A 16,776-nucleotide genomic window follows, 5' to 3' on the forward strand; every position below is an offset into this window, starting at 1 on the left:
CTCTACTGACTCCTTTATAAAGTTCTTCCTCCTTCCCCTCTTCCCCATCTTCCCCCCTCCTCCCTCACTCTTTTACAAGCTAATTAAAAATTCTATGTTTTTCATCCTGTCTTAGTACTTACTTCTTTCCTCTCTGGGACCTGTAGCCACCTCTGTTTGGGCACTCGGGGCCCTCTCGCACTGGCTTTGAGGGGCCGAGCAATGACACAGCTGTGTCATGCCTACCGTGGCCTGTGCCTCCCCACTCCGAGTTGGGGGAGGGTCCCGCCAGGCCAGGGCCAGCGTCCATCATGGGGACCGCTGCATTAAGTGTGCACACATGTGCATTCATGTGCATGCAAGGCTTTTCTCCCATTGCATGCTGAAAGGGGGGGATACAGAGGCCTTCCCTGTCCCCTGGTGGTGTGCCTGCTCCCATGCCTCGAGTGGCTCTCCATGTGCTCCTGTCCTGAATTCACAGGTGACAGGTGTGCTTGTGCAGGCACGGTCGGGGCACAGCTTGTCCTCGGAAGCATTCCCCCCAGGATGCGAGCTCCCGTCTGGGTCGGACCGGGCAGATGAATGGATGGACGGCTGGAGAAAGCTGCGGCGGCTTCCCTGTGGTGTGAGGGTCGCCTGTGGTCTCCACGGTGGTGGAGCTGAGTCTGCACGGCGAGAGGAGGCTTCGAGGTTGTGCACTTGGGAGGACCGACTGGCGTCCTGGGCATCGCGGGGCTGCCCTGTGTGTCTGTGGCAGTGGGATTCCCACGTTGCTTACCCGGTGGCCCATCCAGGTCCAGTGCCTTACCTCGATGTCCACTCTCTGTTGTCATGCCCAGGCCCTTCCTTCATGTGGGGTCCACACCCTCTTGATTTGCGTGTGCGACCCCTCCTAGGGGTCACTGCCGATGCTCACATCCCCCTGTTGGTGAGAAAAAGAGGACTCCGGCACCGGGTGGGGGATGCAGATTCACTTCCCCGGCCCGGCACCAGGGGCAGGGAAGTGAGCCTCACACAAGTCCCCCTGCTGCGCACACAGCCTGTTGAACAGTCGTTACTGTGATGCCCTAATGGACAATTTACATATTACCTCTTTATTATATAGATATTAAAATGTAGCCACTATTGATACTGTATGTAATACTTGACATCAAAAATTAAAAGAATATTTATAATATTGTTTTAAAATTATTTGGCTATAAGCAATTCAAATCATTTATAATTAGCACTTATTCTTTCAAATCACCATGTATATGTGGAAATTCTTGCAATCTGAAGAAATCTAATTTACTAGTTTCCAAGTACAATAGAAATATTATCAATACTAAATTTAACAATAATGCAGCTAGCATAAAGTTATGTTTTGTTGGCTGGTAAATATCAATTAATTTTTATGTATAGATTTTATTTTCCTATTGCTGAGAGAATAATTATGTTTTCTAGCTTCAACAATTGTATAAGCCCCTGAAAAGCATGTCGTCCCTGGGCACTGTGCCTATAGTTTCTAAAGAATAAAACAGATGCAGGTTTATCAAACATTAAAACACATGGTGTCATTCTCAGAGCCTCACATGTGGCCCTTTGGGAGATGTGGGCTTAGTGGACTGCCTGGTATTTTGTGTAGAAGACCAATTTGAAGCTGTGCTGATTTGGTTAGGAGCCATGTGGGTACCCTCAGGGAATTGAATGTCCTTTAGAGATTACAAAAAGAAAAACAATCTTGGAGAATATTATTAAATTATCATTTGTTATTTTAAAATAAAAGTTAACCTAGAGTGATTTTTCCTCTTGGGAGAGATTAAGTACTTATGACTGTGTTGTCCACCTTCCTGCTATAAAACCATGGTGGTTTGCCTAGTCCAGGAAAGAGAATCCCGTCTGGCTTTCAAGACTTCTACAGTCTGTTTCCAAACCTCCTTTTTAATTACACTTCCCACTAACCTTCAGCATACCAGCCAGAATGCTCAATATTTCCTGAATATTGCTGAGTCACCAATTGTACTATTGTTTCTGTCTCTTCCTGTCACCCATCCCACTCCTCTGACCAAGCTGAAAGTAACATTCTCTTTACTGAATCAACTGTACTTTGTCTCTATGTGTCTTATAGTAGTTGGTATGCTTTGTACCATATTACAATTATTAGGGTAAATATTTTATCTCTCCTATTATTCTGTATGTTCACTAAGGATAAGATTTCATTATGTTCTGATGCATCTTTGATAAACTGTTTTGTTTTTGTTTGTTTGTTTTTGTTTTGTTTGTTTTTTTGGTGAACTGGCTTTAGTACAATCCACCCAGACTTTTGCTAAATGCTTATGTTACGTTATAAGTAAAATAAGTAAAAGAAAAAAAATCACCGACTGAAAGGATTTCACAATCCTATGGCTAAGATATTCCATATAAACAGAAAATTTTTATATAAAAAATGTGGACAGAAGTTATAGATGCAGGCTGCTAACTTTGGATTAACTAAGAAACCCACATTAAAACAAAACACTAAGAATACTGTTTAGGGAAAGTTACATGCTAAGGAGAGTTCCCTGTCTAGCTAGCCACTAAGGACTAGCTTGGAGCTGGCCAATGCCCAGTGACAACTGAAAAGCTGAAGGAAAAGAAAATAAAAAAACAATTGAACATGTCATCTGTCAATTTAGGCTTTATATATTTTGGGGTTACATTGTTATCTGCATGTACTTGACAGGAAGATTTTAGCGCTTTAAGAGAAAGACCTGAAAGGCAACATTCCTGTTTTCCCATACAGGCAGTTCTCGGGTTACGTCAGACTCGACCTACATCATTTGGTGGTTACCTCGCCATCTCCCATCTATATATATAAAAGGCTAAGCGACTGTCCAACCACCTGACAGGTAGTTATGATGTGTAATGACCACCAGGCGGCAGACGCTCAATGAAGGAGCTGTTGAGCTGCGGTGACTTGGCAAAGGTGGTTCTCAGATGACGCACTGCAGAACCAGAGAGGAGGGAGCCCGATTCTGGGTTGCATCACCTGAGAACTGCTCTCTCACAATCCAGAAACCCTCTGGGGATGTCAAAGTGCTGGTTTCGGCTTGATCCCCGCAGGCCAGGCCGAGGGACCCCACCTGTAGGAGGGACCCTGCCAACTCCACAGACGCCCTTCAAGCCATGGTGCCGCCCCAGGTGCAGCTGGCTAAGGAGGGACCATGGGAGGTTGGCTCTATGGCATGTAGGGCCAGTCTCACCCAGTCCCACCAAACTGGCCACTTTCTAATTAATTTCCTTTCAATGTGCATGAATTCATGCACCTGGTCACTAGTTTATTTATAAAAAACAAAGTTCTTTCATTTTGATGTATGTACATATGTGCTTTATGTTTTTTTAATTATTTATTTACCACAAGTAAAGGTCAGGAATTGTTATCTTTCCTTTAAATTTTGTTTATGTCTCACTTCATTACTGCTGTGTATGTGCCCATGTGAGTGACTTAGGTGCTTATGTAGGTGGGTTCTGACTTATGGCGAAAATCATGTTATGTTTTGCCGTAGGAATGGATCTCTGACATAACCCAAGAACCTACTGTATTTTATAACTAACTAGTGATCCTGACGGACTTGACCAATGCTTATTTAATTTGAAAAAATCTTAAATTTGGAGATAGTAATTCTGCTGAATAGTATTCTTAAAGAGCAGAGAATTAGAAGGGAAACTTTTCATATCCAGGGTCTGTAACCTGATTGTTTTGTGGCCAATAAGATGTTCAGGTGGTCCATTCAATTTAAGAACTGCCAGATTCATCCCATTCTCTTTACCAGAATTGTTGAAGAAATAAAACCAGAACAAAATCTGCCAAGCCAGAAAACCAAAAATGTAGAAGAGAAAATGTAGGGAGCTGCTATAGGGTCAAGCCTCGGACTGACCTGTGGCAGGGCCACAAACAAGTCCCAGCTTGGAGGGCAGAGCCCTCCTAGCATAATTAAGCTTAACCTTATAGTCCTCCTAGTTCCTTCCTAGGTAGCCAATGGGCTGTGGGAGGTGCAGCAAGTGCTGCAAAAACAAGGTGAAACTCACAAGAACATTGTAAACATGCTGACCACTCCCTTGTTTTGCTTTGTGTGCTCTGACTATAAACTAAAGCTTTGGCTTGCAGGCTGGTCTCTCTGTGTCCTTATTCAGGCATGGGAGATCCACCCAGCCCCAGCTGTATTCTCTTGTCTGTGTTTTCTGATCCTTCACTCCCCGCCCTCAGGTTCACCCATGGCTGTGCTGGCACAGCACAAGAAAGAAAACCGTTTTGTTATTTAATAGATTAAATCAGAGTGTTATATTGTCACCAGTACTTCCTTAACTCAAGAAATTGCAGAGAGAGGAAGAAATGTCATCCTTTTATATAGCTGACTAGATACCACCCGTTGTCCTGATGTTCTCATAGTAAACAATATCTAGTCCTCAAGTAAGAGGACTTGACAGCACTTTTTGTCACACAGCTCATCCTAAATTCTCTTGGTAATTGGGGTGGCCAACTGTGTTAGCTTATTAGCTTTATCCAATAGAAAAAGAAACTTCTCACTTTTATGATAGGAGGTTGTGTTAGAGTGAGAAATAGGCACCCCTTTTCCTTGATGATTACAGTACAAAGAAATGGCTCCAAGGTCTCTGAGAAGGTCATTATTATGTCCCTATAATGAGAGATACAAAGATAAGTGGTTTATTTATATTTTAAAAAGAACTGCACACTTTTCAGAGTCAAAGAATGAATTTACAATGAAAAGCAAATGCTCTAAGAATATAAACGGGGGCACAGTCTCTTTATTTTCATAAGGGAGATTTACGATTTAAGCTTGTTATTTTTAATTTGTATTTGCTCTTACATATGCAAGAAATCCTAGAGGAGATGAGCTTTGTGATGGTCAGAGGGACACAGTTAATTTAATATTGGGTGCGTTATGTAATCTTTTCCTTGGGCAGCTAAAAAATATTCAAGAAGCAATGACTGACCTGCTGGCTCAATTATCACACATCAACTACATGATTGAATAAAAATGATGTGTGCTAGATAAGAAATGCTGGAGCCCAGCTGGTGTAGCTCAGTGGTTGAGTATCCACCCATGACCAAGAGGTCACAGATTTGATTTCCGGTCAGAACAAAGGATGTGGGCTGGATCTCCAGTAGGAGGCGTGCAGGAGGCAGTTGATGAATGATGTTTCTCTTTCATCAGTGTTTCTATCTTTCTATCTCTCTTCGTTCCTCTCTCTGTAAAAATCAATTTTAAAATATTTTTTAAAATCTTATGGAATCTGATGTCTATGAAAGCAAATGGCTAGGGGTGCTAGCAGCACCGGCCAATGGTGCATTTGTGGGAACATTTTGTTAACCTAACTTACGGCAAGATAACTAGACAGTGTGGTCTTTATGATTTTTAATAAATGGCCCAATTACTATAAAATTTGTCTTCTTTGTGGTTATTATAGACAAAGGAACAACAGAATTATGTCTCTATGAGGGTAACTAAGCAATGTTATGTCATAACATCCGGAAGCTGGTATCTATAGAAACTTTACTATGAAATCAATGTATAGTTATGGTTATATCTATAAACCACATAGAATATAGAAATTACTGAACAATGACCTTTGGTCACTACTTTAGTTCATGGGGATGTGTGGTACATGGAAAATGTTTCTTTTGGGAAGGAATGGGTACATAAAATAATTGGTGCATAGTCAAGATGTGATATTTAGCCTGCCAAAGTCCAGACTGTATAACCATTAGTCAGGGTCGGGCTGCTGTCTTCTGCTTTAGGGGTTGCTGATTATCTAGAGAAAAGGCTAGGTTTCTGGGGGGGTATATAGCACAATGGAAGACGGGCTTTATATTGGTACTAGAGGCCTGATGCACGAAATTCATGCAAGAGTAGGCCTTCCTTCCCCCGGCTGCCGGCACCAGCTTCCCTTCGGCATCCAGGACCCGGGTTCTCCTCACAGTCCTGGCTTCATCTGGAGGGACATCTGGTCTAATTAGCATATTACACTTTTGTTATTATAGATTCTTTCTGAATTAATTGCCTTAAGGATTTGGATGTAGTTGGGATCCATGGGGCTCTCTAAGTAGGCAATCTGAAGGGAATCAGTTATGGAAAAATGAACCCTTATCTAACTTTTGAAAAGTATTTTCATTTTTATGAAATGCACTTTACCCATTACTAACAATGCATGCATTTGTTTTCATAATCTATGATCTGAAAAATCAAAATCCTTTGATATGACCTTAATAAGCGAATCCAAATCATCATTTTTCATAGTTAATGCTTTTATGTCTCTGTTTCCGTAAGACTCAGCCATCAATTTGTCAGATGACTTTTGGCATCTTCAGATGTTTGCTTCAGGATGCCAGAACACATCCCACTGCGGCTTGTCAGATCACTGTTAAGTGACATGTATGCTTTTCAACAGTCTTAGTCATTAATCGTAACGCATAGCTCTTCCCCTGGGGTCAGATGGAAACATACCTTCTGTTTGGTTATGCCCAGGAGACTATTTTTAAAGCTTTCTTGAGTAGGGGTTCTCTTTTTTAGTTAGAATAAATTCTTCATCCCTGGCTGCATATTTAAATCACCTGGAAATTGTACACAATTACCAATGTCCCACTATGGACCAATTAAAAGAGATTATCTGGGGATAGTGAGCAAGTATCAGTGTTAAACTTTCCAGGCAATTCTAGTGGGCAGCCAGAGCTGAGAATCATTGTTTCAACATAGTGCTTCTCAAACACTAACATGCTAGTGAAATGAGTCATCTACACATCTTGTTAAAAGACAGATTCTGACTTATACCTGGAGAAGGACCTGGGATCTGTATGTCTGGTGGGTGGTACTGCCCTTTGAGTCACAAGGCTTTTGATATTTTGGTTCCCTCTTAGTGGTTCTACCCTCACATTAAAACATGCCTTTTTTAATTTGTCTTTCTTAATCAATATTCATGAAGTGCAAATTTTATGGACATGATTTATCTCTCTCCTGTGCATCAAGCAACAATCCTTGTGAGGTGCAGTAATGGGCTGCCTCTTTTTTCATCATCTGAATGTTAGGGCTCAATAGATGATCTGGTCTGTCATTTCAGATGTGCTCCCCAGAACCAGAAGGCCTCAGAGGCACATTTGGAAGGTGTGGCTGCAGACAAGGTTTAGCCTTGTCTCTGTTCCAATGAGGAAATTCCACTTTTAAAAATTTGTTTGTATCCTTCAATGTGATTTTTCAGTTGAAAAACCAACCATTTTTCCATTTTGAAGATGAAAAACCAGAGGCACAGATGGTAAGTTATGTACTTAAGTTCATTAAATATTCAATAAAAAATTCATAAAGTTCAGATAATGAAAAAAAATCCCTGGCCACATGAAATTATATTGCCTGCTAACTTGACAGTGTGAAATGGGATAAAACTATCTCATGGTCATTTTGCTTTTAGTGTCCAGTAATATGCCTGTCACATTAGTGTTTATTTGTAGGTGACTCATCAAAGGTATAATGGGTACATTTCACAATAATACTTGTATGGCTTTAAGCATATAGCAGATAATGTAACAAAACAGGGGATGAAAAGACTAAATTATCTGCCATTTATTTCTCCCAGCTGTTCTAAGGACTCAGAGAATTATATACTAATTAGAAGTTACCACATATAGTATTTTTCCTAAATTTGCAATAACCTTGATTCTCTCTTTTCTTTGGAAGGAAGGAAAAGATAAGACATTAAACTGCACATTAGGAGCAAGAATTTGGACTTGTCTTGCTTTAGTACCCTCTGAAGTGGTCACAGGCATCAGGCAGTTTGGCCACTGGGCAGCAGCTGCAAAGCCATGCTTAAGTACCACAAACAAGGGAAGACTTAGTATACTGCTCCTCCTTGATGCCTGTGACAGGCTTTGCTCGTGTTCATGTTTGGAGAAAAGGGGAGGCAAGGGCTACCTGCTGACACCGAGAACAACTCATTTGGAACCATGGACTCAGAAATGTATGAGTGACGTTCTAGGTGGCATACATTTCTTTTAAACTTTTGATTTTATCGTTGAATGTATAGGGCATTAATCTTAAAATGTATCTTATTTCAACACACTTAAAACTAACATTTTAACTAAAATATTTTAGTTTATCTTTCTGTCTCAGTCCACATTATATAAATAATGCAAATATAGTTTAGCTGTAGGCAAATGCCTTTGCATCTGGAGGTAGAAGGAGAGGATATAAAAAATGATGAGTGGGTTGGCAGGACCAGCAAACCTTGCTTTTTCAGAGAAAACATTTCTCTATTCTGCCATCTTTCTCTCTGTGTATTCTGTATTCTTTTGTGATTCATCCATCTGTGCCCTTCTATTCACTTTTCATCTTCTATAAATTTGCAAAAATATTTGATATGCTGGTAATCATCTCCTGTCCTCAACAATGGTATGCATTTATTTCTTTTTGCACATTCTGGATTTATCATTTCAATGTGTATATGAGAGAAAATGGAGATAATTACAATTGCTCCTATAAACACTTAAACTGTTTTTAATTTTTAATGTATTACACATCCTTGTTTATGCTGCATGTAATATCAGCTTCCCAAGCATCAGTATTAAATAATTTCAAACTATTTGTTGAACAGGTTTTTGCTCCTTTGAACGAAGGAGGAAATGTTGTAGACATTAAGCATAAGGACATAAGACCATAAGACATTAGTGTTCTTTGTGCATTATTAGTTTCTCAAGGACAAAAGTTAAAGTTCTGGAGTGAACAGGAATAGTAGTCCCACAAGTAGCAGTTAACCTCATCGCTCGCCAGTTCCTTTTGAGCTTTGGGATAGGTGATCAAGAGGAAGCATTTCTCACTCCTCCCTTCATCTATAATCTTTCTTGGCACAAAGGTTCCAAATCAATGGCCTTGATCAGAAAGCCCCAAACAAACTCTATCCTCTCTTGCCCCATTTTGCTTGTTTGTGCTTTACACAGTGTTCCCTTACAGGCTGAGCAACCTGTCCCTTTGCCTCCAGGAGTTCATAATTTCAAGGTTCTTCACATCTAGCAAATGATTTTCTTATGTGAAATCAGAGTTGTTATAACCTCTCATTGTTACATGACATTTATTTAACCTAATTCTAGAAATAAATATTACAATTCTTGTTCTATGGGAAACTTAATTCTCATTCCCCCTCTTTCACAACAGTGGTATCAGGAAATTCTGAGGGAAACATCCTAAAGAGGATACACACAAGGAAGTTTGCATTTTCACAATTTTAGCAGATTCTGTTCTGAAATCAGCTGTTATGCATAATTCAATTCAGCACATGTGGAATCCCTGCTCTATGCTCAGCATGGGATGGAGGACTAGGCTTGTATAGGCTGGGGAAACCACAAGCATTAAATCAACAACCTTTCAACTTCACTAGGGAAACAAACAAACAATGGAATGGTTAGGAAACAATGTATGACAGCATATGCTTAAATTCTTATATATCTGTCAAATATAACACTCGTACGTGCTGTAAGAATCCACAAAACAAAAGAGTCATTTGTTTCTGGGTTTCTCAGGAAAAAGATTTGATGGAATTGGATTTTGAGGGGGAGGATATAAATTAGGCTGCTGTGAAAAGGGAAAAACATGTGCCCAGGATATAATTAATTGAAACAGAAGAAATCATTTTTTCCCCATGCTAGTGTAAATGGATTGGCATTGCATGGTCCAAAGCTTGAGCAAAAGCAAAGGGACACTGTGCTAAGGACTGAACGAGAAACCTAACAGAATTCCATGAAGGAGGGATAGTCTGGAAACAATGGGGAACAATGAAAAGGCAGCCCTTTTTTTTCATTCTCTGACTTGAAGACTGGAAGTTAATAGATGTCAGAATTAATCTGTTTTGCAAATGCAGTCAAACAAATTAGTAGTGATCTTAGAAAACTCCCCAATACTCACCTTAGCCTGTACTTCAAAACTCATATCTTACTTCCACTTTATACTGAAAGACTACCCTACCACTTCTACAATACCCTTCAATCTTCATTTTTTCCTTTCCCAATAACATGGTATTTTTTTGGTCAGAATGACCTCTTACACCATCCACCTCAAATTGAGAACTGATGCCAGACAGTTTCTAATTCTCCACAAAAACCAGAGGAAAGAAGAGCTGAGGCCTTTCCCTGTCTGGCCCTGAATAGCTATCAAATGTAAGAGATAAACCAAGATAACACTGTGAGTAAATTGACCACCTGCAGATCTCATTGTAGGCTTAAATGACAGCAGTAGTAACGATACCAAATGCTCATTTTTAATAAAAAGGAGAATGTGGGCTTATATTAAAGTATTCATTTCCCTTTCAACACAATATATCAGCAGTGTCATCTTGCACAATTCATTTCAACTCATTTCTTCCACCAACCACAGTATGCCAAGGCTCCTTTAATTTGTTACATCATCCTGGCTTTCTATATGGTATTTCCCCCTACAAATCATTTGCCACAATTACTGTTTTATGTCTAAAATAATGACGCATTTTCTAAAAATGTTTTCTATCCTGCAAAGAAAGTAATCATATTGAATTAGCTTATAACAATTTAAATATTTTTATTTATACATTTTTTCCTGCCACTGTTTTACAATCTACAAATATTAATAATTTTTTTCTCTCTGTAAGCTTTCAAGTATGTATCTTTACATCACAAAACATTATAAAACGTTTTCTTTTTCCTGGATTGGGCTTTTGTCATAGTCTACCATATCACTCTGTTAGTTACCAAATACATTTTCTATTGTTTGGCACCTGCAATGTAAGTTTCAGGAAGATGATTTGGATTCCTGATCTCTAGCAGGAGAAAGGTCCCAGAAGGACAATGGGAATGTATTGCAAGTAATAAAGGAGATAAACTCCTTGTGATTAATAATTCAAAGTGCAGAAGAAAAAAAAAGTGTTTCAGGAGGAAGGAATGATCACTGATGAGAGGTATAGCAAAATAAAGCCTGATGATGGACCATTGCATAGCAGCATAGTGATCCATGGTGACCTTGACCAGAGCTCTTTTGGTGGACTGGTAGGGAAAAAAGATTGATTGAAGTGATCACCTTGGAGATTGGCTAGAGGAAGATGAGATACTATCTTCAAATAACCTCCTGAAGATTTTGCTGTAAAGAAAAGCAGAAGAGCCTGGAAAGAGATGAGAGGTCAGGAGAAAGTTTTTGTTTGTTTTTAGAATTGCAGATACTAAATGTCTGAGTCTCAAGACATAATCCAGCAAATAGGCTGGGGAATTTAAGATGCATGAGAGAGAGGGAATAATCACAGGATGAAAGCCCTTGAATAGGTGAAATGGATGATGTCTAGTGCATAAGTGAAAAGTACCCTTCAATCCTATATACTAAAAGCCTAATATGCTAAGTGTCCGGTCATCTAGTGGCTGTTCAACAAATCAAAGTATAATATGCTAATGATATGCTAAGGCTGCTTAACTGCTCGCTATGATGTGCACTGACCACCAGGGGGCAGACAGTCGACCAGTTGACCTGTCGCCATGACGTGCACTGACCACCAGGGGGCAAATGCCCTGACCGGTAGGTTATCTTGCTGCTGGGGTCTGGCTGATTGGGACTGAGCAAGATGGCTGGACAAGCCTTGGAACCCTCCCACAGTCCCTCCCTGGCTGGCCAACCTCCCTTGTCCCTCTCTGATCCCAATTGTGCACCAGTGGTGTCCCTAGGCCTGGCCTGCACCCTCTCGAAATCTGGGACTCCTCGGGGGATGTCGGAGAGCCAGTTTCAGCCTGACAGCAGAACAACTGGTTGCTATGACACGCACTGACCACTGGGGGCAGACGCTAAATGCAGGAGCTGCCCCCTGGTGGTCAGTGTGCTCCCACAGGGGGAGTGCTGCTCAGCCAGAGCCGGGCTCATGGCTGGCAAGTGCAGTGGTGGTGGCGGGAGCCTCTCTTTGCCTCCATGGCAGCACTAAGGATATCTGACTGACGGCTAAGGCCCACTCCCCGTGGCTTAGGCCCTAATCAGGGACTGGGCCTAAGCCATCAGTCAGACATCCCCCGAGGGATCCCAGACTGTGAGAGGGAGCAGGCCGGGCTGAAGGACCCACCCACCCCTCCAGAGTGCACGAATTTTGTGCACTGGGCCTCTACTAATTGTGTATTAGCAGTAAATGGTAGGAAAAGTGGTTAATTCTGTGGTAATTGGACATAGAGGATCTTTTTTTGACTCTCAATTTTGCCTATAAAACAGAAAGCCAAACTACTAGCAGAATTATTCATCTCCATGCATTCTAATATTAAAACAATAACAACTTTATCTTTCTCAATCACTTCTGTTTGTGTGTATATTGAGAGACCACACAATGAGCAAAAATATAGGCATGTGAAAGAGCTCAGAATTGTTCAGAGAAATGCTTAGGAACTCTGGGGATGGCCTAAGCTTGTACATGGCAAGAAATAGCAAGAGGTGAGCTTTGGAAAGTAGGTCAGCAATGGATTAAGTGTAGCCTTGTGCATTTGAATGCATGCAGACTTGGGGCTTCATTATGTAGATGCTGGGGAATTATGACTAATCAGTGAATGGCCTTATTAAACATGTGTCTTCAAAAGGGATTTTCAGATGTTTGGAAGGAAATAAGAAAGCAAATCAATTTAATATGTCATCAATAATCTCAGATTAAAGCTTTTTTATCTGTAAAACCAATGGAGTCTTTCACCTTAGAAAAGTATGATAAATCTACTCTGTTCAAAATATATTCCTCTAACAAAGATAGTGGTAGATATTTGGGAATTATGTAAAATAACATGCATGCAAATACATACACACAGAGCACTCTGAAATTTTGAATCAACTGAATTCAATGTAATTACCATAATTAGCTCAGCTTATTCTGTTACAGATTCTCTGCTAAGCCCAACATTTGAAAACAAAGATGTCTTTAATGTGCTTTTGTACAAATTTCATCAAAATGTACACAGTAGTAAATTGAGTTTCTTATACTATTCTTTGGAAAGATTTATTTTGATTTATCATATGGCAAGGGTATCAAAGAAAGAATGTGTATGTGTGTGTGTGTGTGTGTGTATATGTGTGTATGTGTCTATGAGTTATCCTATCTAATAAAAGAATAATATGCAAATTGACCATCATTCCAACACACAAGATGGCCACCCCCATGTGGACACAAGATGGCCGGTAGGGGAGGGAAGTTGTGGGTGATCAGGCCAGCAGGGGAGGGCAGTTGGGAGGGACCAGGCCTGCAAGGAAGGGCAATTGGGGGCAATCAGGCCTACAGGGGAGGGCACTTAGGGGTGACCAGGCTGGCAGAGGAGGGCAGTTGGGGGGCACCCAGGCCTGCAGGGGAGGGCAGTTGGGGGCAACCAGGCCTAAAGGGGAGGGCAGTTGGGGGGGACCCAGGCCTACAGGGGAGGGCAGTTGGGGGGGACCCAGGCCTGCAGGGGAGGGCAGTTGGGGGGGACCAGGCATGCAGGGGAGGACAGTTAGGGGCAATCGGGCTGGCAAGGGAGCAGTTAGGTGTCAGTCAGGATGGCAGGCGAGTGGTTAGGGGGTGATCAGGCTGGCAGGCAGAAGTGGTTAGGGGCAATCAGACAGGCAGGCAGTCAAGCAGTTGGGAGCCAGCAGTCCTGGATTGTGAGAGGGATGTCCCAGATTGGAGAGGGTGCAGGCTTGGTTGAGGGACATATCACCCCCTGTGCACAATTTCATGCACTGGGCCTCTAGTCTATATATATAAAAGCCAAACTACTGGAACGACTAGAATGACCAGTCTCTTTGATGTGCATTTTGGCAGGCCAACCAGCCAGATCAGGGGAGGGACTGGCCGGCCAACCTCCCGTGGCCCCTTCACTCAGCTGGCTCAATTAGGGTGGGCCCGCTGGACCCAACCTGTGCATGAATTCGTGTACCAGGCCTCTAGTTATGTATAATCACAAAATCTGTCAAAAATTTGTAAACATTTTTCACAATTTAGTTTATAAGCAAAATCATTACTTCTTTTCTCCAATTTCTCTTTGAATTTAAACCTATCATGAAAACATTTAATATTTGTGTGTAGAAGGAATACTTGGTTTACTAGTACATTGGTCATTACTTTGGCATTGCTGCAGGAATGTCATGATGGGTGATAATATAGGATTGAAAATGACCACTTTAGCCCCAGGTGGTTTGGCTCAGTGGATAGAGTTCGGCCTGCAGACTGAAGGGTCCCAGGGTTTGATTCCAGTCAAGAGCACATGCCTGGGTTGCAGGCTCCATCCCCAGTAGGGGGCGTGGACGAGGCAGCCAATCAATGATTCTCTCTCATCATTGATGTTTCTATCTCTCTCTCCCTCTCCCTTCCTCTCTGAAATCAATAAAACCATATTAAAAAAATAAAAATAAATAAAATGACCACTTTGTTCAGAAGGAAATGAGTCCACAGGTCCTTGGTTGGGAAGGAGTCTTCAGTTAGGTTCAGTAAGGCTCTGGCATACCAAGATCCCTCAAAGTTTCTAGTTCTGTAATAACTTTAGCTAGTTAGAATAGTTGAAATGAAACATGGAATTCAGTTTTGATATTTCCAAGGGAAGAGCTGTAGGTGCGGGAATTCTCCTTACAAGGCAAGGGAGTAAGTTATGAAGCTCCAAGGAAGAGACTTAGAGGCAGAGGTAACAGCAAGTGTAAATGCCCAAAGGCAGGAGTATGGACATTTTTCTTTCCTTTTAAAATGTTCTTTTAGTCCATAAACATAGGTTTATAACAGGAAGTGTTGTACAAAAGCAATATTTTTCTATTTGATTCAAACAAATATCTTTTGAGTGGTATCATGCCAAAAAGGACTTCCTACTAGAAGCAAGGCAACCTCACTGAAAATGAGGCTGGATATGCAGGGTCAAAGCAGAAACTGGTCATGCACAAAAGTGGCCAGAGGGAAGAGGCCTCACTCTAGCCAGGGAATGGCTATCTGTATCTATATGGGAATAAATTAGCCAATAAATCAGCCAAAACTGTGTATCTGTCACCCAGAAGGCCTGTGAAGCCAAACCACAGTAAGACATTTTCACACATCAAGTAAGAAATTTTCTGCTTCCCTACCTCTTTTCCATCCTGAATATGCCAATCGACATCTTCTTACCTGATCTTGGGGAGCCATGGATAGCAGCTGGCTGGTGTGGGAGATGAAAGGATAATCCAAGAGACAGATAACGCTTCCTTTGACCGCTGTAGGTTTCTTAGCTTTGGGTGCACATGAGCTGGGAGGGAAGCAGTTAAATTTAAGAGGGTTTTTAAACTATATTTGATTAGATTAAAATGTTAATACCTAGAAAAATAGGTTTTTATTAACTGAGAATGACTAGAGATGTTGTGGGACCTACTAGAGATGCTCTCAGAGGATGGAAAAGAATGAGTATGCAGGCCTCTGGGTAAAACAATCAGAATTCTTTTATTTGAGCTCAGCTCATTGATTAAACATACAGGGTGGGGCAAAAGTAGGTTTACAGTTATTTGTATGGGAAATAATTAAATGATAATACAAGAATAAACTCTGTTCTTCATACTCACAACTGAATTCTTGTATTATTCTTATTGTACTAGAGACCCGATACACGAAATTGGTGCAAGGGGCTTGGCCTTCCCAGCCCTGGCTGCCTTGCACCCCCACAGCCCCACCCACTGGTTGTTCTGGAAGGTCATCCGGAAGGTCGTTCCAGAAGGTTATTCTGCTGTCCGGTATAATTAGCATATTAGCTCTTTATTATATAGGATTATTTTTCCATACTCACAACTATAAACCTATTTTTGACCCTCCCTGTATTTCATTTTTGTTTCACTGTCATCAATTGGTATAGACTATGGTGATCAGCTATATAGCTAAATACATTGCATACTTCAATTGGAAAGGGTTTTAACTGATGTTGGCTGTGCAAAGGCAGCAAGTGCATTTTTACTTAATCAAATCTACTCTGTAAGAAGGGCCAAAGCAAGCAAAATGCTGTGACTAAATGTATCCATGCTTTATTCTGAAAAGATGTGAAAACAAAGAAAAGGAAAGGAAGAGAAACATGAAAATAGTAAAAGAAAAAACGTAATAAAAGACCATACCCACTAGGAAGACCTATATGTCTTAGCTGGGTATAGAAGACCATTCAAATCTGGTTCCCACTTCCTTTCTCATACTAATACTAATTTCTTCTTCTTCCTGTAATTTCCTGCCATAATTCATTTCTCCCTCTGTGTGAACACATCAGTCCTATGTCCAACTCATTGCTTAGCCTGGAATGGCTTCTCCTGCAACTGTTTATGCCTCTGCTACTTCTGCCTTTAGTATAAATTAAATGACACCCCTTCAGTGAAAATGTCCTTATCTCCTTCAGGCAGGGTTAGACATTCTGGATTCTGCCTTCTCTGAGTTATTCTTTGTCTAGTTCACGGTAGATGCACTTCCCATCCTGCAGTACAGCTGTTTGCCAGCATGCTCATCTTCCCCACTGAGTTGCTTGGACACAGCTCTGTATCTTATTTATTTTTTTAATCTCCAGAATCTGGTATAGTTCTTCACACATATTAGGTGATCACAAGTGTCTGTTTAGTTAATTAATTAACAATGATCTTTGAGCAGCTGACTAATGACAGGATAAAGAAGAAATCACACTGCTCTTATATGTCATCCTTAGGCACCAAATTCCATTTAATTGTTATTTTTTTCAAGGACTCTCAACAACAGGAATGAAGAGTGGGATTCCCAGCCCAGGATTATTAGACCATGGCACTGAACTTTTCTCCTGCTGTCCTTCCCAGGACTCCCAGCACCGGGCTTCTT

Source organism: Eptesicus fuscus, chromosome 2 (genome assembly GCF_027574615.1).
Source record: "Eptesicus fuscus isolate TK198812 chromosome 2, DD_ASM_mEF_20220401, whole genome shotgun sequence".
In the NCBI taxonomy this organism is placed as follows: Eukaryota; Metazoa; Chordata; class Mammalia; order Chiroptera; family Vespertilionidae; genus Eptesicus; species Eptesicus fuscus.